General features: G+C 32.1%; 1 protein-coding gene across 1 annotated transcript in view; it reads left to right on the top strand.

Moving 5' to 3' along the window:
- The window catches only part of LOC123670019 (phospholipid-transporting ATPase VA), a 100478-nt gene that overhangs the window by 52316 nt on the left and 20331 nt on the right, over positions 1–27831 (top strand). The gene's annotated exons all lie outside the window — the stretch shown is intronic.

The following is a 27831-nucleotide window of genomic DNA, read 5'->3' as shown; positions in this document are numbered from 1 at the left end:
AAAATAAAAGACAGCCGTTACTGAACTGTAGGCTTACTCTTGACTTCAATCCCAATCTCACAAAAACACGAATTCAATACAGTTCCAGTTCCAATCTGTAATATTTTGGTACTCTTGACCAAATCGAGCTTTCAATTGAATTGAAATTGGAATCGAATTGACGATCGGTTTCCGATGTAGCCATTATAATAAAAAATAATAAGAAAATAAAATTTAACTCATAAAATTTTATGTTTTTAAATTATAATTTGTCTCCAATAATAAATTATTATCTATTATATTGTAATTCGTTAAATTAAACCTAAAACTGATTTTTTTAAGCATAAAAACGCAAGATATGTTATACATTCTGGCATAATGTGTGTTGTTGTTAAAAAAAAGCTCACGACTGGCGCCATTTTGAGACTTCTAAATTCCAAATTATCTCGATTACGTATTTTCTTAATTTATATTTATAATTAACTTATCTTCTTTCTTTATTTACTTCTGTAATAATTTTTGCAATTTTACCAGTGCTAAGCTTAAATTAGTGAATACAAAAGTTTATTAATATTGTTAAAACAAAAGATATTGGAGACTTAAATACTGTGTTTTTTATTTAAATATTAGAAACATAAATACTGTGATTTATATTTAAAAATTGCTACCTTAGGTTAAAAGAGGATAAAAAGCTAATTGTTAAGTATTTAGTTCTATTTTAACAAAATACTGTGATTGTGATATTGTTGATAATATAAAAATATACATAAATAAGCGCCAGTCGCGCCATTATCTTATCTATTAAATAAAAACTTTAAGATACACAATCGAACACTAAAAAGTTAACTTTATTGAAACGAGTAAATTCGATCCCAAACACGATTTCCAAGTCGATAGTCAACGTCAAAATATTGTCAAGAGTGCAAAAAATGCTTAAGATCGAGAAATCCCAATTTCTATTAGTTACATAAAATTCCACTGTAATTGAGTCAAATCGTGCGCTAGTGTAGTGTTCAAGAGTACCGATTGACAAGTTCTCGATCCCAATCCTAAATTTCAAATAGGATTGAGTTTCAAGAGTAAGCCTGCTGAACTTACTTTTATCTTTTTAGCATATAGGCCTACTCTCCACATAGGAGAAAGAGAGATCAATCCACCGCACTGATGTTTTGAGGATCAGTGTGGATAATTTCCGTACCGTTGGTTATTTTATTGTCAGGTTTACAACTGAGACCGATGATTTTGCTCTCAAATGCATGACGAGAATGCATAACATCTGAAACAGGCTTGAAAGAAATATTTGTACAAGTAGTTTGTATTTAGATGCACTGAGCGAGAGTCGAACCTCTGATCACCGGAGTTAAAGCAACTTCTCGCACGACTATGTAGTAATTAGGTTTTGCATAATATTTATCTTTGCGGTATTAAGTACAACAACAATAACAACTCATTTATTGCGTAGGGTATTGTTATTTAATAAATAAGAAGTAGCCCTTCAATGTCTGAAACTGAAGCCATAGTAGACAGAGCGATGGAGATAAACAAGTAAACAACAAAAATATCTTACATCAATAGCAATTAATGTTGTTTTTATACTCGTTGACCTGACAGACGTCCTGTGTTACGAACTCTCAAACGCGTGAAGTTGATTTAATCGTTGTTTTTCGAATTTTTTTAGTTTTATTTTAAAAGAATTTTAGAAAAAATCGCCTTGAAGTGGTCCATTCGTCCTCGAGTTTTGAACTTAGCAACATTTTAGCGATTCATTTTTATTTACATAGATTATAGATAGATATACATGGTGATATATGGCAATTATAATTAGATAGGACACGTGAAGAACAGAGAATACAACACAAACATCCTCAGTGTCATATTTTATCGCCATATGTTTATGACCAAACATACATTTGTATGATATCTGTGTGTGTTTTTTATTTCAATTATTTTCAAATTTAATTTTTAACACAACGAGAATCGATATTTGGTCATAAGTGTAGTTTGACTTATAAAGGACTTCCTTTCGACTCGCGGCTTCGCCCGCGTTGATTACACAATTTTGACTGTTCCGAATTTTCGATAAGCATTCTCTGCTGAAAGAATTTATAAAAAAAAACCTGTAGTTTTGTAACTCATTACAAAGAAAAATAAACCAAATCTTACCTCTGTATTTATCTCACTTACTAGTATAGATTCCTCGAGAAATTATATATGTATTATTAAATTAATTTTATTATATTTCCTAATCCACCAAACAGCCTTGGAGCAGCATGATGGATTAAGATCTGATCCTTCCCCTACATGGGGAAAGAAGCCTAGGCCCAGCTGTGAGATATTACAGGCTGAAGCCTATTATTTTTCCTCTGTAACGGTCAATCTCTATTCTTCGATATAGAGAAAAATCATTGCCACCGATCACCGATTTACCTACATTATAAATTTATAATGTCGATCACGGTCTGTTCTAACCCTGATCGTGGCTTCGTCATGATCGTATTGTACTATCTGACTGTACCGTAGGTATGCAATATGAATGCTCACATTGTTTCATAGTTGAAAATTTTCACTAGACCGAGACCGGACCGAGTTTTAAACTGTGATTAGCATTGTAATGTAAAACAGCTTTAAAATCGTAAGATATTAAAACTATAAAGAGATTTTCATATGTAACGCAAAATGTTTCGATTTGTGCGCAAATTTCGAGAATGGCTGGACCAATTGGGGTCATTTTTTAAAGTTTTACTAATGCTTATTAGAAGGTTATTGCTGAATAAAAAATTGAGAAAATTTTGCAGAAAATTGGAAAACTAGAAAACGTAACGATGATTAAAACTGCGTGTTAGGTACACGCTTGACAGTTCACTAGACACTATAACGTGTTGGCTCAGCTAGTTTATAGATAAAAATAAATCCCTGATATAATTTGTATTAGTCCTACATCTGCTATGTTCGATGATAAATTCCCAATTAAGATTGTGGGAATTTAGGAATGCTTTACACTGAACTGTGCGTTCGATATGTCTGTCTTTTTTACTTTACTGTAAATAATGTATCGAACATAGTAAAACTAAAGTATGCCTTTATATGGCTATATCACAAGATATTTGTATTAATACGGCTTAAGATCTTAGTCTGTATAGTCACCGGGAATAACTAACTAAAGAATAACATTTGTCCAATGTGTGGAAACGGCAATTTGTTAATTGAAAAATTCGAATTACGAACATTTATGATGAAAATCTTTAAAAATATATATGTAATCGCGTTTAGGCAATTTACATATTATATGCTGTATATACAAAAGTATCTTTTTAAAGTAATGTTATTTGAACCATCACGGAGATCACGGAGAAAAATAAATCAAAGTACCCTCAATTTTAACACAAAGTCGGATCGTGTTGGTAGTTTTATATTATGTTTGTTGTTATTTCTTATTGTATCCTATTAGGTAAAATAAATACGCGGTAGACGCGAAGCTGACCGTGTGTTCACCCACACACGGTCAGCCTTGTCCACACACGTGGGAGTTTAATGTGGCACATAATGGTGCGACTTTAGTTGAGTCAGTAACAATACAATACACATATATAAACAATATTTAACTGAGTAATTATTAAATATTAGTTTACTATGTATACGCAAATCCAAAACATAATTTTTAGTAACTTTCCTATTTCTTGATTCTAATTCTCGATGTGCACCTCGCGGTTTCACGAATGTAATTTCCGATCCCGTGGGAATGTTCGGATAAAAAGTAGCCAATGTGTAATTCTAAATATCCAGCTATTGACGTACGTTGTAGATTTCGCGTGCAAGAGTGACAAACACCCAATCATCCATCAACCGCTTTTGGTGTAGTAGTGCAGGTAGTCGCCTAAAACACGCTTTGCTGGTTTAATTCCCGATCGGGATAAATATATGTATTTGTACAAATATTTCTTTCCGGTTTGTCTCCAGTATCGGTTGATGATACCCTTCTCGAAGTTGTTCAGGATTATATTTACCTAGGCCATACCATCCAACTAGGCCGCATCAATTTCGAGAAGGAGGCCGATAGGAGGATTCGCTTGAGCTTGGCGGCATTTGGCAAGCTTCGTCGAGTCTTTACTTCGAAGATTCCGCAATGCAAGACAAATGTCTTCGAACAATGCGTCCTGTCTGTGTTAACATACGAAGCCGTTTAAAGTCGCTCAACATTTAGTGGCCGTTCCACTATACATGCTATGCTTGGGGTTTCTCTTAAAGATATGATTAAAAATGAGACTATCCGCGAGAGAACGAAAGTAAACGATATAGCCTACAGAATTAGAAATATGCAGTGGCAGTGGGCTGGTCATCTTTGTCGCAGGACGGCAAACCGGGATCTCTGGCGCGAACTTGGAGAGGCCAATGCCCAACAGTGGACTGCAATAGACTGAACTGAACTGATTACATGTCTGTCCTCGTGGGTCTCTCCACCGTGCCTTGGAGAGCACGTTGAACCGTTGGTCCTGGTTGTTATCATAAATACCTGATAGCAATCGTCACTCATAGCAGGGAAAATATCCGCCAACCCGCAGTGAAGAGGATTGAGCTCCAATCCTTCTCCTACATGGAGAAAGAGGCCTATTCCTAGGCCCAACAGTGGGATGTTACAGGTTGAATGCAATCATCCTTCTATCCGCACAAACTTTCGAAGTTGTAATATCAATAGAATTATAACGTCCTTAGGAAACATTTTTTATCTTACAAAAACATCCACTACCACCACCACTTCATCCTATCGCAGTCCACTACTGGACGTAAACCTCCACAAGTTCTCGACAATAATAGCGTGAACTCATGTATTACTAAAACATGATTATGAACTTTTATAGTCATTCTTGATATGTGATGAGTTCATAATACAAAATCTTAAACCCATTTAAGCGTGTAAATCTATATGATGTACTTTAGCAAAATCGTCATCATTATAAGACCTTGAGGTTCTCCTAGTAAATTTGAATATATATTAAATAGTTTGTTTGAATGATTACATTTCAGTAACTTCATTTAATTTTTGCAGTGAAACTTTTTAGAATCGTTTTGATTTGAAACTCGATGAAACGAAAATATATCACGATAAAGAAACAAACGTATAAATGTATAGGAGAGAATGAGATAGAATTACTTCTCAAAACGCGTTAGCGACGCGTTTTGCATGGCGCTTACGACTTGTTTCACGAGACCGTGATCATCGTCGAATCGTCGATAGAACAGTCGCAACGGGCTACCTTCATTACCTTACCTATATTAATTTAAACTATTTTTGAAGTGAAACTTGTTATCTGAAGCTCGGTGAAAATGCGGCACGATACATGTATAGGACAGAATGAGATAGAATACAGTGTTCTATATTCTCAGCTAAATAAATCTCTCGTAGACTACTTTTCAGAAGTTTCACTACTGTCGTTTGTGAATTGCACACACAATTTTTTTTTTGTATCGTACTTGTTGTAGTAAAACTTCCCAACCGACTCCCAAAAAAGGAGGAGGTTCACAATTCGATCGATTTCGATGAATATTTTTTTTAATCGAAAGATAACGCTTGTATGTGGTCTCCTTTAAATTTAATCGAGATCTGATTAGAACTTTTGGATTATTCTTTTTGAGTATTATTTGACAACGCGTATTTACATGACTATTTTTTCGTGACCCTACGTTGTATTACGAGGACTTGACGAGTTAATTGAAGTCGGTTTTTTTAGTTTGCGAGCAAACACGGTTATTTACGCACACTTGACTTGGGGAGTAAGCTGGTGAATGCGTGACAAGAGCGTTACTTAAAGTGTGATCGGGCGAGACGAACGGAAGTTAAGAGGGAGATATAACTTAGTGAAGATAGAATGAGAGAGAGTTGCGTTTCGTAGATTACTGTAGAGGCAACTAAAGAAGTTTTTCTTCAGTCGTGTGGTCTAAAGCACCCTCGGTTTTATTTATCAAAAAATATTATAGATGCTACTTTCGTATTATGTTTTATTCATAAATATTGTTGATAATTGCGCTGCTGCACTTCCCATTTTCTATGCATATTTTTCTCTATCTAAAGGTTGTCTGGAAGAGATCGCTACGTAGCTATAAGACCTTGTACATTATAACCTGCAAGTTTAAATGACTGTTTAATGTAAATCCTTTCTAAATAGTATGCAACTATTCTATTCTATAATGAAGGATACACGCCAGATACACCCACAATGTTCTCTAAACACCATACGTTACGTATTAATGTCAATAGTTTGTATGTTTATATGTTTCAACAACACCAAAAAGGTTTGTGTTTTTATATTTTTTTCGAGTTTTTGCGTAATTCGTACGTAGTCGTTAATCGAGGTACGCTTTTATTTGCTTAGTTTACTTGGAAACTTTGATGCGGATGTTTAACTACTTACCTCTTTTCTGAAGTAAACTTGTGACGTCCGTAGCTCTTGCTAAAGAATAGAGATCTTTATACTTAAATCTTTGCTTTGTCCAAATTTAATATAACTAGATTGGTGCCAATGGTACTGAAAAACTATTGAGTGTAACGAAATCCCATAGTAATCAATAGAAACTTGTAACGAATCTGTATCAAGATTATGAACGACGGGAAGAGTAATTTAAAATCCATTAATTGGATATGGACGGTTAAAGCCCGCCCACCGACATGTCCACATTTCACGCCCGTCGCGCTAAACACACAATTTATTCAAATTGGTTCGCCCTCCTAGTTAAGTGTCGATTAAGGGAATATTGATAAACCAAAGTGTATCGAAGTTTATTTTTTGCAATACAGGCGTGGCATTAATGGTACTAATGGTATTAGAAAGGGTATGTACCCTTTTGCAAGAAATATATTTTAATTTTACACTCCGCAACAATAGTTTAGCAGATCCCCTAATTTTTCTTGATATTTGTTGTAAAATTAAACATAAGTAAATATATTGCTAATACGCCAGCAAGAAAAAATATTTTTGAAATTTCCGCAAAGCTTGAAGACATAGGTCTTCCAGCAATGCGTCCTGCTTGTATTAACATATGGAGCCGAGACGTGGATACTGACGAAAGGGCTGGTTTACAGTTTTAGACAATTACTACAGTGAAGAGTTGATCAATAACGAGTGGCCAGTATATGAATCAAGACACAATTAAAAAATTATACAATTAATAAACTGTCAAGTTTACCAAATCGAATGATTGAAGTAATAAGTGAAAGTGGTGGATCTACTATATAAGTATGAATTAAAATCAACAATTGATTCTTGATATATTTCTCTGGAGTTTTTATTAAGTTAAATTTCCTGGGTTATACTTTCGTCGCACCCAAAACTCAATGTCATCTGTATTTTGTTACTTTTTTATTTAAGAAAGAATGTGTGTACTATGTTTAATATAATAAACTTAATATCACGCTAATTTTGTATATCAGTGATACATTAATATAACTGCAATTTTTTGACAGATATCACAAAATAAGAAGGAGATTATACTATTGTAGCGGAGTGTAAGAAGGCACAACTTAAACTTAAAAGTGAAATTTTGCGTTTAAAATTTTTGTTACGTCTAGTTATGCCTTCCCATTGCGATTGCGATCAACTAGGTCAAAGGGTACTTGTATTTACATTTTTATATTATGTTTTATTTGATTGTGACGTAGTTGGAAGGAAAGTTTTTGAGTTCGTCACGTTTCTTCTTAGCAGCCATCTGAGTGTCATTGACTTCGACATCATTTGATGCATTAGGACGTTTAATTACTATACTTACGTATTTTTTGTACGTTGTTATTTTGATCTTTACTTCAAAATTGTAAATGAGATAGGGCACAATAGCAACTGAGGTAGGCCACTGCAGGAAATCTTCCTGCTCAAAATCTGATGCAACCCGACTGGGGAAATACCTCGCAAGGTCGAAGTAATATCGACTTAAAATCACAGCTAAATAATACTGTTTTCTAGCAGTATTGTGTTCCTGCGGTGAGTAAGGTGATCAGAGGTAGATCGCACTTGCGATGCTACGGTAGATGCTTAATATCAACTTGTTTGTCGTCCTAGTTGTATAAAAAAGTACATCAGTTTTTTTATAAATTACTTTTTAATTATAAATACTGGTCATGAAGTTTAAAAAAGCATAAGATATGAAGTAGGTTAAAGTCTAGTACTATTTATCCCCTCTGTAGTATCACTTAAACGTCCCTTGGCGCGCAAATGTACCAAATTTAATTCGACCTAGACCGCGCTCGGCCACATCGACTCCGCTCGAATGAAATATGAGGAAGGTATAATAAAACTGTGACGTTCATTTACTCTTAACATTTGTGAACTGGAAACGAAATTAATGACTTTTGTTAAATATCATCCTACAAGTTTGACATGTATACATGTTGATGTTTTACAAGGTTTCCTTCCTCATATAGTATTCTTGAATATGCGATGGTTTAACATTTAAAAATAGTTTTGAAATATATACGATAATTACTTATTGTAAATTTTTACATTATAAATTAGCAATATTCTTTCAAAACTACGATTGACAATTTGGTATCAACTGTGATAAGCGCTTAAAAAGAAAAATAAATAGACAAACTCTTCAGCTTTGTTATAGACAATAAAAACATAGTCATTATATCCTTGTATATCCGTACAAGTTTATGAATAATTAATAAAAAATCATAAAATCCTTGTTGGTAGCCTTGATTTACTTACTACGAAGCAACCAAGGTTGGTTACACATGACTAATGAATACGTTTAGCTAGGTCAAGGACCGATGATAATGACCACACGTAATTTATACCCCATACTGAGCTTTGCCTAAAGCTGATAATACGCTAAATACATGGTACAAAACGCTAAGAATTAAATACTCGTATATTTATAAACTAAGCCTTCGTTGAAACAATGTTGTATTTTACATAGCGATTAGCTGCACTGTCTGACAGTTACTGTCAATTACTTTGTTGGGTTATTTTTTTTTTTTTTTGTTTCGTTCGAACAGATTTAAATCGTGTTCTCTACTTCAGTACCTTATAAAAAAGGTCTTATATTTATTTAAAAAAAATCTTTTTGTAACTAAAAATATATTTAGCTGTCAGACTGTAAAAAGTAAGCTAGAAATAATCTAAAAACAAAAAATCTATAACAGTTCTAAAACTAGGTCTGCTATGTCCGAGTATTTCTGGATTTGCTAGCTTCTACTCATATAATCAGGTTTCATTGATTTGTATCGTTTCAGTTGTTCAGTTGTTTACACTTCTGGTTTTTAAACTCCTAGTTGAAAGCTTTCCTAATTTTATCTGTTTTTATTTTCGATACCTTCCGTAACTATACAGCCGTTTTTCTATTTCAATTTTTACTCTAATTAGAAAATTTCGAGTAATAAATTTATATTTTCAATAACTATTTACAACAAATATCTTGCTTAAAACTTGGAGCAGCCCGAATAGGAAACCCAGTCATCAGTCTTACAGAAGATTACAGTCACATAATAGTGCTTTGATATTAGTGTCGTGTACCTGTGGGGAATAAGATACCTAGACCTCTTTTAAATGCGCTTTGCTTACAGCGAGGTTAAGGTAAGCGACGCTTTTGCGATACTCCGAATTACCTGATACTTCATGGTGCTCCTGTCTATGCTACAAAAATGCCACCAGGCAGATGTTCGCTTGTTCGCCACCCTAGTAGTATGAAAATAATACCATCAATCTAATTGTCATTCTGGAAAGCCACCGTTTCGAAATCATAACTTATAAAAAGCGAGTGACATGTGTTGACACGAACGCTGATAAAGGTCGTTAGGTGCTTAGTTGTTCACCTCATTGAAAAAAATGTTTATTACTGGGGTTTGGTTTAATCTTTGTGATACATTTTTTGTTTTGTATTTAATACATGTAAATAGTAACTATTACGTCAGGACGAAATTGCATACAAGAAAATTAAAAAAAAAAAAACGATATATTCAAGAAAACAAAATTATGGCGATACTAGTTTAAAGAGTCAGATAATTATAGGTATTAAAAAATATAAAACACAACTTTCATACGAGGAAGCACAAAAGTTTTTCGTGGGACTGTACTACTTAAAAGTAGCTAGTAATAATTATAATTAAAATTTAAAAAAAAAACCAAATAAGCTTTTTAGAAATATAACAAATTTTGAAAAAAAATCCGTCTCAATTTAAACCAATATAACTATAATAAAACAATATAAGAAAGAGAGACGGGGAGAAATAAAAATAAATAATAAAAAACTATATTTTAAAATATCACGCGTGTGTGTGTAATGTATATAATTAAAATAATATGTATATTTATATTTCAATCAAAAAAACCAATCCCATCAAGTTTTTTAAACCTAAGTAGACCTTGCTTAACAGCATAATAAGAAATATTAACGTTCACGTTAGTTTCCGCCTTGAGTTTCTCCGAACGGGAATCCCAGCTATAAATTTATATGTGCATATTCTCTTTCTTGATATCCAGTTTTGTCATGATCTATATTTCAAGAATAAGAATAACCTTTCAAAAGCTTTCGTTATAAATAAAGAAAAAATAAATATTGGAAAACTCTTGACTATGTTTTAATTTTTTCATGAGAGCTTACAGAAGCTGCGCCAAAAATGGTCAAAAGATAATACCCACATTTTTTCGAATTTCATAGTAACAACATTCATAATTGGTACAATTATTTTTCTTGGTATAATAAACAATTGAGTAAAAATAATGCGTAGGCACTGCAACGTGTGTCAATCATCATTAACAAAAATCATTAAATGTCAATTACAATGACACGTGACTTTTTCAACCGTCACACGATCATGTTCTATTGTGTTGTCTTCATGCATTTTTGTACATAGGTTTTTATTTTTGTTTTATGTGATTCTTTGGCAATATTTTAATTGTCTTGCAGATACAATAGGAAAATAATCGTGACACAATTATAATATACAATAAAATATACAGTATAATACAAATATATACTATATATGGGTGATAAATAACTACTTAGTTAAATATTGTTTCTTGCATTGCTTTGCTGCTTGTATTTACTAGTTTGTTGTTCGTTGAAATGGTTGAAAAATGAAAGATATGAGAAGTTAATTATTCTGTATTGCAAATTACAAGATTACGCAAACACTTCGCACGACGAGAAGAAGTAAGGGAAAGAGAGATTTAAATGTCAAATCACTGTCTTATATGGCTAACGTTCTGTCACACCACTGATTGTCTATTGCACTCACAGTTTATAAACACTTCACACCGATGACCGGTAAATTAAGTGCGGACCACACGATGTGAACCAAGAGTTGCAACGCAAGATGTGAGACGTTCCTTAACATACTCCCCCCGTTGAAGAATCCAGATTCTTCAACTCTGTGTCTTCATCGTTGAGTAAGGGGGGTGGCGAACCAGAGGGCGGCGATAACAGCCTGTAGTGGGCCGATCGCGAGAGCTCCCGTCTGGCCCCGGATATAGTCTGGCTACTGGCGTCCAGTACTCCAATATAAAGGTGGCAGGTCTCCAACCTTTAGCTTTGTCTTGTTTTCATTTTGTTGTATGATTTGCTTGAGACGTGCGTAGCGTTTTAATTGTGGTTCCCTTTCATTCTCCAAGGCGCGAGCCGGCAGCTCATTTAGTAGTCTTCCGATTGAGAAGTGCCCTGGGGAAAGGAAAAGGGAATCGTCAACGTTCACGCTCATCGAGCTCTTCGTCTAAATTGTCAGCATTTATTAGTTCAATTTGAGTTTGCAGCTCATCATATTTAGCGGACAGATTCTCAAAGCGACTGAGCTTCAGTGAAAGCTCAGCGACTTCGATACCCGTCAGTTGAGATTGCCTTGTAATCTTGTCTAAATAGTTTTTGAATTTAGTAATTTGTCCTTTTATAGAACTGCGCTTTACAATTAAAACCTTTATCCCGGACTCTTTGTTCATAGTTGATATTGAAGGTTCGGACATTGTGAAAAATATAGATAGAAAATATTTTTTGTAATTATTGAAAATAGAAAACTGTATGAACTTGAATAATACTAAAATTATTTATATATGAATATGAATAATACTAAAGTTATTTGAATATGAATTGGATTAATACTAAAGTTATTTGTATTTGAATATGAATATGAACTAGAATAATATAAACTATAATTGAATTTAAGTTAATTAATTACAAGACACCTCAAAAAAGAAAAAAAAAATGAAATGATGCAAATGTCTTAGCTGAAGCTCCTCAATCGACGACACATAGAAGACCGGCGCGGAGCGGCAAGACAAGATGGCAGAAGCCCCAACCACGTTGGTGCGCTTCATGTACCGCAACGCTGAAATAGTCGGCCAAATCGTCTAAGCATCGCGCAATAAATAGGATTGAGGCTCAATATCGCCTTTAGAATTGAATTAATTTTGAAATGAATTAAATTAATTTTTGAAATGAATTGAATTATGTTGTTAAGTTAATGTTGTATCAAGTAAGGGAATTTAGAAAAAGTTAAATGTAATTAAATTGAATTAAGTATTGAATAAACATTTGTATTATCGTAGTTGTATAAAAAATTTGATGCTGTTGACTCGAAATCTAATATAATAAAATATTAAGTTTAATTTATTTAGTAAATTTAGAATAAAAATAATATGCAAGTAAATTGAAAACTAATGTTATAAAATATTAAATTTAATGTCTTAATGAAAGAAATTTGGAATAAGAAGTTATTGTGAAATATTAATTTTAATGCATTGATGAAAGAAATTTAGAGGTTAAGTTGAAAAATATTATTGTAAATTTGTATTAAATGAAGAAATTCGAACAAGAAAATTGAATATAAGAACACATGTTTGTTTAATGTAGTACGGCAATTAAGAAATTAAACCAAAAATCATTGTAAATTTGCAATAGCAGAATGCTAATTTTGAAATATAAATGGTAATAGGCAAAAAGGAAATATAAATTTAAGAGATTAGGATGGATTAGGATTTAGGATTGGTAATCATGATTATTAAAAATAGGATTGATTAGGATTGGGAATCATGGGTTTGGATGAATATAGGGCACTTATCTTATCATGCTGCGAGGTGCATCACTGCTCGGCAGAAGACGTCGGCCATGTGTTCCTTGGATCTTGTTTTGAAGTCTTTTGTTCGGGCGCCAAATGTTTCGTTGTATTGCTTTGCTGCTTGTATTTACTAGTTTGTTGTTCGTTGAAATGGTTGAAAAATGAAAGATATGAGAAGTTAATTATTCTGTATTGCAAATTACAAGATTACGCAAACACTTCGCACGACGAGAAGAAGTAAGGGAAAGAGAGATTTAAATGTCAAATCACTGTCTTATATGGCTAACGTTCTGTCACACCACTGATTGTCTATTGCACTCACAGTTTATAAACACTTCACACCGATGACCGGTAAATTAAGTGCGGACCACACGATGTGAACCAAGAGTTGCAACGCAAGATGTGAGACGTTCCTTAACAAATATAAAGTTACGTTTTTTTTCATTTCACGTAAAATATAGTTGCAGCACTATATACAGATGTACATAATATATTCCTATTGTTATAAATATTTCACGCATAATGGACCACCTTTGCGTCTAAATGCGGAAAATCGAGCCCAACACAAATACAAAATTGTTATAAATAGCTTAGTTATGTTCGTAAACGTTCCTCAAATCTCATCACCATTCGTGTCCCAATCTCCAAATTTTAGCAGTTCATGCTCTTAAAGTTATAAAAATACTCTAAAGATCGTATTTTTAAGAAGTTATTTAAATAGTACACGACATGTTTGACCAATTATCAAAATTATACATATTAAAGAATACTTTTAGGCAATTTGTGACGACTTTGAAAATTGTCTCAACACTTCCGACTCACTACCATTTGTTCATGCAGTCGCAGGGTAATTTTTTTCTGCATAGGGTAAATTGCTATCTGTAGAGAACTCGGTGGTCGCGCTCAGTTCTGCCTCTCGACTCGTGCGGGTAACACATCAAAAAGTGTTTTGGCGCCAACTCTAGCCTACCTTAATCGCCCAGAAATTGTGTTTGGCAAAAAAAAAATCTCCTTACCGTTCGAGATTTCCCTGGCAAGTCTAATATTTTTATTTAACATTTTTATGCATTGTAACAGTCGCCATAGGATACTCTTTGAGTTGATTAAGTTTCTAATTTTTTAAGTTCTACAAAGAACGTATAATGTGAAGAAGTATACAAATATCTAATTACCGTTTATATAATTACCGTTTTTCCCGTTCGTATTTTGGCGAATGGTAATGAGCAATTTAAAATGGTAATTGGCACCAGCATATGCTGGTCTCTTATTATATTGAATCTTCTTACTCCGCTAGTCCAGCCCAAGGTAGAATTCTTATTACCAACGCGTGACCCATTGTTGATCTTCCGGTATGAACTCGCACTTGCGCAACAAAAAAACCTGCTAACAGACTACCCACCTACCACTAACATATCATTATTTCAGCCTATTGCAGCCCACCGCTGGACACAGACCTCCACAACCTCACGCCAAAAATGCGTGAACTCATGTGTGTAGCCCATAGTCACCGCACTGGGCGGGCGAGTTGGTGACCGCAGGACTGGCTTTGTTGCACCTAAGACGCTACTGCCCGTCTTCGGCCCGTGTATTTCAAAGCCAAAGTAAGAAAAAAGAAGATTATCCCGCCATCGGTCGGCTTCTTAAGTTCCAAGGATGTAATGGAACCTTGTTATCCCTTAGTCGCTTCTTACGACACCCACGGGAAGAGAGGGGGTGGCTAAATTCTTTAGTGCCGTAGCCATACAGCAGACCACTAACATGTATATATATATATTTATCAGAGTAAAAATGCCTCGGAAGAAACAGCAATCGAAAGAGGAACCATTGGCTAAGGCTAAAATCACGCGTCGGAAACGTTACGCTAAAATCCAAGCTGAACCTATTTTATATGCACTTAAAAATGAAAAAGAACGTCAGCGATACAAAAAACGAAGAGAACAGAAAAAACTTTTGACAGTTACAGAATGACGCCACGAGCTAGAAGACTACAGAGGAAGAAATGGAGAGAGAACTTTAAAAAGCATTTTCAAAAAAAGAAATTAATGAAGGAAGGAGTTAAATATACAAGTGTAAGTCCCAGTGAAAGTGAAAATAATGGAAATAATATTGAAAAAACACCCAGAAGACAAAACTCAATTTGTGAAAATGGGCCACAATCATCTACATCTACCGATCTACACAAAACATTAGTCAATAACTTGAGATGCAAATTAAGGAAGATGCGCTACGTAATACAAAAAAAGACTAAATTTACAAATCACAATTAGAATCCCTGCAACGAAAAAATAATGCGTATAGGAAAATAATTATAAGACTGAAAAAAACGACTGCAAAGTCCTGATTGATTATTGTCATTACATTGACTATTGTCTATGTTGCTCAAAAACTGAATGTTTACTTGAACGGTGTAATTTGTGCAAAAATAAAGTTGGTAACGAAGATCCAGTATCATTCAAAAAATGGGAAAACTCGATAAGCACTTACGTAGTTAAAGGCGTAGAGAAAACTAAAAAGATAGCTATTGCTAGTTAAGCTATTGCAGAATTAGAAAATATAATTCCTATATTTCTGAAACATGAAGGAACACGCAGGTGGCAATTTGCTGCAGTAAAAGATCTGAAGGAACATCTCAAGGGCAATGAAGCTATCATTCATACAGATTTCAGTGAGAACTATGCTTTGAAATATGGATCGGAGGTTCAAGCTTTCCACTTTGGAGGAAGTAGGCAAAAGCTAGAACTTCATACTGCAGTTGTATATATGAAGGATAATATATTTTTTAATTTTTTATATAAGATCTCATCGTTTAACTTCAATTTCACTGAGTTTTGAACTAATGTCTTAGTTGATTTTATTTCAATTACTAGACAGAAAGTATTATAAATTTTTGGGAAAACCGCTTTATTTTTGACTAATTATTGTTATTCAATCACGTCGCTATATAGCTAAGTTTGAAATCATTTACTGTCACCTAAATAATTAATAAATATGTGATTCAAGTATATTATTTACTTTATTTCTAATTACCAATCACGAAGCATAATTACCCTTTTTATATACTAATTACCATGTGTTTTATATCTCATCACCGTTCGACGGAAATTTTCAGCTTTAGATTCAGACCTATATATCATTTCAAATACTGTGCGCTTGATTTATTTCGTTAATCTGCACTATAAACTTTAGGTTAAATCAATAAAAGTTGTAATTGAAAGAAATATTTGACCTTAATTTACAAATCCTGAATATGTCTATCTTCAAATATTCACCCATATACTAATAACACGTTGTGTGTGTATATATATTCTACTAATATTATAAACGCGAAAGTTTGTATGTATGGATGTTTGTTCCTCTTTCACACAAAAAAATAGGAAATGGATTTTAATTAAAGCTTACAATAATATAGCTTATACATTAGAATAACACATAGCCTATAATTTTTAAAGATAATATAACGATAATTGTCAAGTAAGTCGGAAAAAAAACTGCCACCTGCGAGCTATTCTGGAGTACGCTGCAAAAACTGTAGAGTTTACACGTATATAATGTATAAGAGAAATGTTTATCTTAATATTAGTCCTACAAAAAAGTCCGCGACAGTATATATCTATCTTTTATGAGTAAGCCATTATCACAAAACAGTGAACTATAAAACCAATAAAACTCTCTACTAAGTACTCGAAGTACTTACTAATCCTGCGCAGACGAAGTCGCGGCTACCAGCTAGTATATACACCTAACGCGTTATTAAACTGGCGTCTTTCCGTTTAGGGCGGAATACCATAGCCGAATTTATACGTGAAAAAAATGAAGTAGTATTATGTTCAGCTCATTACTACGTAACTTTAAAACCGATACATTTGACAAAAAAAAATTAAAAAGACATGCGTAAAGAAGCTATAAATAACCAAAATCAGGTGCCTCGATCATTGACATGACACTAACGTACATACGATAATTATTTAATAATTAGTTTTAATAATTTTTATTGAAGCGTTGGCAAGTAAGTTGCATATTTAGGCTATAATATCGATTCTGATATCGCAGTTAACGGAAGGACGCCAGCTTGAAAACACGTTGTATATAAATGTGTTAAAAATACACACAAGATAGGCAAATCAAAAACTGTGGTGTAGGTAACTGCAGGTTGATATTGCCACTTTTTTTTATAATAAATGTACAAATAAATGTATACATCTGACTCGGGGCGAGAATCACCCTAAACTTGCTCGTCACTATAAACTGCGCCAACAGGTTAGTCGAATTATGACACGATTGACTTATAGTATTGTTACAAAACGATCAATAACATGATTAAAAACATTTATCGATCATTGATCTGGTAATTTAACATGATTGCAATAACAGAATAGCCTATATATATTGCCCTTACTAAAACAAATGAAAAATTCCACATAAATGTGTTGGTAAGTAATTGTTTGGCATGTTAATAAAATAAACACATACGTCAAATGCCTAACAAATAGTTGTTGCTTATCAATAATAGAAAATCTTTTGTTTACATTCCAGCTGGTTACTCGTTTAATGTAAATTCTTTATCCACTTATAAATTTCTAAGTGAAACAAATTTTTGAATATTGTATTGATGTAATGGTTACACTCTGATATTTTATTAAAATCAAATTAAAAATTTATTTATCCAAGTATGCTTCAAAAGTTCTTTAAATTCGTTATGTTACCAATTCTAACTATATTAGTCTTTAATAAATTAATTATGGTGGTTGTAAGCTACCATCTATTCGGAATGTAGGTAGTTTCTGGTGAGAAGAATCGATAGAAACTTAACAAAAAAGAGGTGCTTCTCTATTCGACTCAATTTTTTTAATGTATGTTGCCTCAGAACTTATTACTGGGTAGACCGATTTTGATTATTCTTGTTTTAATCAAAAGCTGATGTTTGTCTTGTAGTCCCATTTACATTTGACCATGATCTGATGTCTACTTTTTGATTAATCTTTGATAACGCGTATTTTCTCTACTATTTTTTTTTCTACCTACGTTGTAGGTATTACTTGGTCGATTTAATTTTCGTTTTTTTCGTTTGCGAGCAAACAATTATTTCTTACATAATCAAATTTAATGAAATTTAACGAGAATAATAATTTAGTTTATATTCAAAATGCATATTAATTATATTTTATGGTTAAGTTGGTTCCATGTTTTCCTTAAACACATTTTTTATATATTTAATTACAGTTTAAACCAGTTTTTAGATAGAACGCGTTATTCCTAGTTAAAACTTAATTTAGCTAAATGTCTTTGTTAAAACTAGATTTAACTAATGCTCAAAATTTAGTATCAGTTAAACCTACTTTTTACTAAACAAAACGCGTATTTTCAAAGCGAGTCAGTTAAAACTGTTACGACCGATACGTAACTTATACTGATTGGTCGCGAGATGTCGCTTTATTCCGACAAGTACGAGAACAGGGGAATCCCTTTCCTAGCGCCGTCCGTTTTAGTTTTATTTTGATAAGCACGTATATACTGATTCGAGCGCAATTATTGTATTGTTATGGGAAGCTTAAATGAGGGAACGCGATGGAAAGAGGAGTTTTTAAACAGGTTATTAGCGATTCGCGATTAAGCAAAAAAAGAGGAACACTTTTATATTATGGCAACATAAACCATTGACAATTTAGTGAACGAAATTAAAAAAACACAATTAGCTGCATAGAAATCTCAGAAATAGTAAATTTTGATTTTTATTTTTAATTCTAGTTTTTAAAGGCATTTAGCAAGAACTAGTTCTAACTAGGAAAAACGCGTACTATCTAAAATTGATTTTAACTGCAACATTTAAATTGTAGATTTTTTTAACTTATACAAGGTTTTTTTGTAAAATATGGTTTTAAGTAAATAGTTATCTTTTTGTGTATCCATCTTATTTCACTCTTATTATTGTTGTGACTGTTCAGTGTTTCCATATTTCTAGTGCATTCAAAGTGACTTACTTTTGCTTTTTACCAGCTATTACTACAAATGTTATGCGGTACATAATGATTTTTTGAAATGAAAACTGCTTTTGTCGCGTTGGGCACTTTTGGTAGGAGAAAATCTTATAGGTTCTCGTCACCGACATGTTCATAGCAGTAAATCTGTAGCTATGCAGCTGACGTATTGTGCCTCATTATACACATGATTTTAATTCAAACATTATGAAATTGCAAATTTTAATACTAAAAGTTCTAAGTTTTCACTTCTATCGATGGTCTATAAATGCCTTTTTTTTAATTAAAAATGTATTCTCTTAAAGTGATCCTAATATTATAATGAGAGAACTTGATACTATACAAAGAAATTATTGAATAATTTTTTGATTGTCAATCAAGTTTATTCATATGTAGAATTGCCTGAAAAAAAAAAATTATTCTAGACATTTAATAATTCAAATCATTGTTCATTTGTGTTGTGTACCTTTTAATCAAGGTTAGAAAAAATCCGTATGATAAGAAGATTTATAGAAAGATATTAATTTTTTATATTATGTGAAGGACATTTTAATTACGAAATAATATGATAAAATATATAATTCATTAAAAAAAAACATTAAATAATATTCAAAGAACTCTAATTAAATGTTCTAAAAGTAACATATTTTCATTTAAAGAATAAAATACTTATTTAAACTGCAATGTCTACACTCGAAAGAGTATGTTATTATAAGAAGCATACCTTAATAGTTACTTAATAGCTCTAATACCTAACATTTGGAATCGCTATGTTTTTACGAATGTATTTTTACGTTTATGAGATGATGATTATGATTACTGCTTTATGTCACCATCAGAGAACGTAGAAATTATTTATAAAACAAATTATTGCATACAGGTTGTGAGAATAACAAAAATGTAGGAATGTTATGCTCCTACAACAAAAAGCTTTGCAAATTGCGACGGGAACAAAACTATAAATTTTATTGACTGAAGAATATCGAAACACCATTTATTATTTAATCAGTAAATTATATCCCATTACAAATTAAAAAGTGTAGACCTTATTGTATTTTAAAAGGTAGTCCAATAGACTCAACTCATTCCTTCAAAATTCAAATATGTACGTTCTGTGTTTTACGTTTAACAAATTTAACCTAAATTAGTAACTTGCTCCTAGACATATGGATTTTATTGCTTATTCTACTTATTTTGGAGTTAATGTAGAATAGCCTTTAACGTGGGTAGCCTGTGTCTGTAAGATGTTTACAAGTTCATCTGTGTAACCTTGGAAACCAAGCAAACAAACTACTTCCGTAAAGAATTTTACTAACATTTTCATCCTTTTTGAAATGTTTCTTAAAAATCATGTAACTTCTATTTCGCCTAACTTTCAAATTATCTTTCTATTGAATGTGGGCACAAAAACACTGAACGTATCTAATGATATAAAACCTGGAACCTTGGTTTTAATACAGTTTAATTATGATTTTACATTTCAAGTTTTTATTATATTTGCTAAACTTATCTCAGTAATCTGTTTCTAAACAAGTATCAAAGTCTTTTGAACATGTCATTGTCCAAAGGAGTTTTAAGGCCGATAGTGAATGTGGTGGCCTTCACATTGCTCGCTGACCAAGATCCGCTGATGTAACGCACGCCGGCACACTTATACCGACGACTGAATTAACCGTGCCTCGCCTAAATACCGCCTTGGGTGAAAGTTTTCGACTTATTTCATTCATTTCGCTTCATCGCTTCCCACGAAATATCCTAATCCTGCTACTCAATAGTTATTTAATTATTTGAGAGGAAGTTATGAGATCAATGAGCGGTTTTTGGACTTTATAATTTTTTGGCGGATGTATGAATTACAACTTAATCAGATTAATACCGTGCTGTGACGTTTATCACAGCTCAATTTTAATCTGAGACATTTGCTAAGATATTATTTTTCAGCTTATTACAAATAATATATTATTTTTTAACTTTTGACAAACAGTAATTATACAATTTCAGTCTAGTCAGTCAGTTCTTGAAAACTGTGCTATTAAATTTTTTATTAAGATTGAAATCCTAAGAACTGCGCCACGAAGCTTACGGCAAGCGTAATAGCATAATGACATTACACGTAATGGATCATCGTGCATACCTTCAAAGCGTCTAAACAAGATGATAAATACGCTGGCCTCATGTATCGCAAACACGCAATTTTATTAACCCTCTCGTTAAACTATTAGACGTCCATTTTATAAATTATCTAACGCATTGTGAGCGGTAATGCACAACTTTACATACGCCCGTTAAGCTGTGTACATTTTTATATTGAATAAATAACGTATTATTTATACTCCACAACTATTTGTGGCTTTTATTATTTTGTACTTAGTTACTATTATTCCGAAGATTATAGTAATTATGTGATAAAAACAAACAATTTATAATATATAATTTTATGCAATAAATCGTTTGCTCTTACGTTATAATGTTGTTTACCTTTCAATCCTTTTTAAATAATAAATTATTATGTTATTTAATTCTATCGAAAATTCTATTCATATATTTTGTTCGGTGTGTGAATTCCTGTATCGTAAAATTTTCAAGGTGACATGTATATTTTAAGCGAAATGCGATAAAAATAACAAGACGAAAAGAGTCATGTATCATTTGTTGCCGTGAGTAAAGATTGTTTTGGAATCAAGAAAAAAAAATATTAATGTTTATAGCTTCTATACTACATGACATGCCAATGTCATGTAGTGTGTCACATTACATACTGTATATAATTAACGAAATTAACATATGGGTCTTAATCATAGTCTTCTTTAATCGTGCCTTTTAAAATGTTTAACATCTATTACAATGGAAACTTTGGAACTTTTAATTTTTTCTATCGTCCATTAATTAATTATTTAGTCTTAATAGTTTCGTTATGACATCCAAAACATTTAGTCGTTGAATATTTAAATAAATTATTTCGCTCTTTTTACCCGAATGTATATTTGCGTTTTAGTATGTATGATTTAATATGAGTATGTATAAATCCAAAACAATCTTAGTACGGTTAACCGGATTTTAACATATTATGAGGTGTCATTAATTTCGTCATCTTGGTGTGAATGACATTTCGTATGTGGGCAGTCAGGTTTAATGTTCTTATGTTCTAAGTTTTATGTGTACTCCTATCTTACCTATGGGGATAAAATGTATCGTATATCTGTGTATATAAGACTGTTTCAGTTTGTTCTATCTATCAGAAGTACACTAAAACAACCGTGTAGACTAAGACATTTGTCTAAATGAACTTAAGTAGGTACATATACGCATCAAACTCACCTTGTAAGCAAAGCGTGACTACGAGAGTTTGGTTGCGGGTTCGACCCCGCTCATGTTAAATAATAGTAGAAGCCATACAGATGTTAGTAGTGGTTTGGGCGTTTGCGTTTTCAGGATCAGGATCAGGACACAGGATCTTCCTATTAGTGGCCGTTGCGGGTAGTGCTTTTAATATATAGCCTAATAATGCATTCATTAGAGACGGCGTACCACTAATATCTTATTTTTTAACCGACTTCCAAAAAAGGAGGAGGTTCTCAATTCCACTGTATTTTATTTTTATGTATGCTACATCAGAACTTTTGACCGTGTGGACCGATTTCGTCAAATTTGTTTTTAATCGAAAGGTAGTGTGTGCCAATTGGTCCCATTTAAATTTATTTGAGATCTAACAACTACTTTTCGAGTTATATCTAATAATGCGTTTCTACTTGACGCTTTTTTCGTCGACCTACGTTGTATTATACCGCATAACTTTCTACTGGATGTACCGATTTTGATAATTCTTTTTTTGTTGGAAAGGAGATATTCGTAGTTTGGTACCATGATAAAGAAACTAGGCACTGATGATGGGATCCCAGAGAAATCGAGGGAAACTCTCGAAAATCCGCAATAACTTTTTACTGGGTGTACCGATTTTGATAATTTTTAATTTAATCAAAAGCTGATATTTATCATGTGGTCACATATAAATTTTATTGAGATCTGATAACTACTTTTTGAGTAATCTTTGATAACGCGTAGTTACTTGACATTTTTTTCGTCGATCTACGTTGTATTACTCGAGCTCGTCGATGTAATTGAATTCGATTTTTTTTTCGTTTGCGAGCAAACACAATTATAGGTATGGAGTTATATTTAGAAAGGAAGAAAAGAACATATTTCAATAATTTAAATGGATCAAATCCTCATGATCCATTTCAACTCCGCAATGATGAATAATTTTCATGAATGTAAGTAAAAATGGCCTCGGGTTATTTTCCATAAAGGGCACTAAAAACCGTGTTTAGTAAACATTTCATGTATTTTTGATTTTACGATCATGAATCATCCTTACGCCTTCAGATCACTGATTGTATTATAATCGTCGAATTCTATCGATCGAAGATAATCGACCGGAAAAGTGCGCGAAATAAAATTGTTTACATCATTTTTTTTTTAAATGGTCAAACTATTTAGCACAAATTACATAACATTTGTCAATTAATTTATTCAGGAAATTAAGATTAAGATGGTCACGGTTCTCGAACACTTATTTACTTGTCTATGAACGAATGATTCTGTCTACCTATCTAAATATATTTGTAAATAAAACCTTAGTAGTCATTGTTCGAGCATTACGGAATAGATTTCAAATAACTTCTAAGTTTCATTTGTAAGTCTCTTGATTCTAATCTGAATGTATATTGCGGTATCTTCTCTAATTAACATGGATAAAAGGTTTTTTTTTATATAAAGACAACGAATTTATATAAGGATGTTCTGAGATGGAAATTAAGTTTTGTCAATTAAATATATTTTTTCGTTCGGCCTTCTTATAAATATCTATATCTACTAATTTTGTATTGCTGAAAACCGAAAATCTCAGGAACTATTGGTTCTAATTGAAAAATTATTTTTGTGTTGTATAGCTCATTTACCGAGGAAGGCTATATAATATTTAAGTACGTTTTTTTCCCAAATTAATACGAATATAATCTATATGTGACCACATGACAAACATCAGCTTTCGATTAAATTAAAAATTATTAAAATCGGTACACCCAGTAAAACGTTATTGCGGATTTTCAAGAGTTTCCCACGATTTCTCTGGGATCCCATCATCAGATCCTGGTTTCCTTATCATGGTACCAAACTAGGGATATCCCCTTTCCAACAAAAAAAGAATTATCCCATAATAATAATATTTATAATCTGCGTTGGTTGTATAATAAGTAACGCAGTCAAAGAAAGATATTAATTAGGTAGTGATAATTGAAGAAAAAAAGGTATTTATAGTTGAATTGCTACTTTTATATTAATTTCCGATTTGCGATGTACGAGTAGAACAGGTGAACTTACATTAAGTAATTAATTGATTAATATCCTTATATGCACACTAAAAATACATAATCTGTTACTTTTTACCGTAATTGTTTACTATGTAAATGATAAAAGTACATATTTATAATTTAAATATTAAAATTTTTACTATGTACTTCCTTATTTATAACTAATTTTAGAAGTGTAAAACTGATGTAAATTAATTGTAAAAAAAAAAAACGCTAGTCTCTATAATGGTATAATTTTTATGTTACACTAGCTGTGCCCTGCGATTTCTTCGATAAAATATTATAGAGTTTTAGCCTATGGGTCCTCGGTGAATGGACTATTAAACACAAAAAGAATTTACAACTCAAACCATTAGTTCCAGAGATTAGCGCGTTCAAAAATCATTTTTTTTTTTTTATAAAATTAATAATTTAGTATACATAGAGACATAAAACAAATATAAATTCATTGAATATTATTCGGCAAATGTCAGTGCAAGGTCTTCGATTTGAGAGTTCATAAATTATACACATAATAAACTTCAGAATTAGTTCCAAATAATTTGAAACAGAATGTACATGAAAAAAATTAAGGATACAGCTCATCTAATCTAAAGCTGGTTAAAAAAATATGTAAATATTTTATCCAAATGCAATGCATTCGCAAACGAAGTCACGAATACAACTAGTCACTCATAAAAATAACTTATAAGATAAGGCCGCCTGTTGCAACTAGTGTAACTTTATTATTTTTGTTTACATAACTAAGTTTTTGTTACTTTTTGTGTTGGTGTGCAAAAAAGTGTAAATAAATAAATGAAATAACGACCTGTTTAGAAAAAACTTTCCTAACAAAAACAAAAGGTAAATTATCGTAAATTGTAAAGGTTCTTTATAAAGCATACTTTCTCGATAAGTTCCCAGATAAGCAATGAATAATGAAAGTGAATTAACTCAGACAATATAGTTAAATCTCCCACGTAGCGGCGTGTAAACAAACCTTGATTGGTTTTCGCTTTCATTTCACCTTTTACGTACAACAGATTAAACATCAATGGAATAATTTCGATATTAATTTTTGACATACGTTGTGTGGAATCTTTTAATTTGAAGTTTTTTTCTTTTTTTGATGATAATGAAGTTTACATTTTTAATAGTGTAGTTTTTGCATATGTTAATGATGAATAGTATATTATAGATCGTAGAAATATGTACTAAATTATTAATTTTCTTTTCATTCAAATCCTTATTTTGTTTTATATGTGAATCATAACAAGATGACAACAATTCCTTGCATCTATTTTTTTTTTGAAATTAATAATTCAGAGTAAAAAAGTGGAATAAAGTTTTATTGTTGTAAAAAAGTGTGTGTGTACTTATGTACACACGTAAGTTGTACTTCATTGGCTAGCTAACTTCACGTTGCTAACTTCTTCCTCGTTGACTTGCTAATTACAGGATGTCGGTTTTTAATGACGGTGTGCGCGCGCATCTTAAAAATTTACTCTCATCATTTTTCCCTTACACGCCAAAAGAAGTATAACTTCAAAAAAGTCATAATATGATATAAATATTGTAATTGAAATAATCACAACTAAACGTGCATTCAAAAACCAAAGTTCTTACAAGTTGATATATGAGTAAGATCAAAGAGCAATGTCTGATATTGTTTTTAAATGCCCAAGTCCACTCTACCATATTTTCACTGTTGTAAAGAAGAAGTTAAGATTAAAACTAATTTGAAATAAGGAAAAATAGCAACACCAACCCGAATTTTAATAAAACAATATAATGTTACTTGACTGTAACAGCTAGGCTGTGCGATTGTGTCCTAAATTTAGGGGAAATAATTGACTTACATTAAGGAAAAAATCCTGACGCAAACAACACTGTTTACTGTGATCACTTTACATCTAATTTTTTTTCTAATTTGTATTAAATTGAAAAAAAATATTATTTGAAGTTTTGGAACTCTTATTACTCGTACGTGTAATGTTAGCTTAATTTGCCACTTAATATCTGTTCACCAAAAACATAGAAATGCTGATTTCGATTGTGTAGAACATTATAGTAACATTATTTTATTCTTTGGCGTGTCCTTATCAACACAAAACCTCAAATGTTTCTCATGTAATATGTAGTTGTAGATTTTATCATCTTAGCAAGGATTAAGATTAAGATTTGTTATTTAATATTTACATATTGAAATCATATCGCGCAGAGTGATCTACACCGTTACGTGTTAAAACAAAACAAACCTCCGGTCGCGTGTCGTAACAATACTTATCACATTGATAACCCAGTTACGATATGACACGTTCATAATAGAACCAGTAGAGGTAAATCTTCAAATGAATCATAAATTATTTGTTACTTGAGATTGAAAAGATAACTTGTAAGTTGTAGCCCACTTCATATGCCAGATGTTGAGACGTTAAAAAGGAAAAGATTATGTTGTTTAAATCGCTTTCGCAAAATGTGTAGTGGTTTTAATCATACTACCTAAAATATTTTTATTGTAAGTTAAAGTTTTCAACGATGAGTCCACAGTTCTCATTAGTATAAAGTTAAAAAAAAAATGTCTTGATATAACCAAGACTTTTTATCTTTTGAAATTTAAAAAAATAATAATTAAAATATTTAGTTAATGTATTCAGCTATTAAAATATTCAATTCGTATTTATTTCGCTAAAAGATTTTAAATGTTAACCTCTAGCAAAAAGTCGCACACTAGCCGTAAATTATGATAACGCAAAATACAAAAAATATATAAAACGTGAAATGCAAATATAAATGCGACACCGAAACGGTTATTCGAGAACAAAGTCGAACATGCGACAAAGAAATGTCCGTCAAAATTGGGTTACCATTGTATTTCATCGTGGAAACATTGAAGCGAGCGAAATGAACTGTAATAAAGAACAGTGAAAGCTACGGAACAGATGCGATAATCGACAATAGCTTTCTTTTTGTGACTTTGTTACCTGTTGCTCGTTCGCGAATTATCGGCTCGAAACACGTCGCCTGAGCGATAACATCGTCGACGTCAAATCGTTTACGATCCATTTTTTTTTCGATGTCAATTATGAATTACCTATTAGGTATTTCTCTTTTATTTACCGCTGACCTAAAATAATAATATGGTATTATAACTTCCGTGCAAACATTATTGTAGATTAAATTGTTTCGATAACGATTTTCTTTTATTGAATTTCATTAAAATTAATACACGTTATCTTACTCACTTGTAGAAAAAAACGTTCGAATAAAACATCAGCTTAGCTCTCACAATCTAAAAAATAATAATAATATCACTGCATTATAGTTAAGACGGCATAATTGACAAAGATTAAACCACACTAATTAATTTCCTTATCATGTCGTCATAATAACATGGGAAATTTTTTACGTTACAATTGGACTCAGTAATAACTAACAAAGGTATGTATTTAGGTCAAGACCACAAGTTCTACGACCAAACAAATAATCTTTA

The sequence above is a fragment of the Melitaea cinxia genome, chromosome 4 (genome assembly GCF_905220565.1).
Source record: "Melitaea cinxia chromosome 4, ilMelCinx1.1, whole genome shotgun sequence".
Lineage (NCBI taxonomy): Eukaryota > Metazoa > Arthropoda > Insecta > Lepidoptera > Nymphalidae > Melitaea > Melitaea cinxia.
This window is presented reverse-complemented; position numbering and strand designations above follow the sequence as displayed.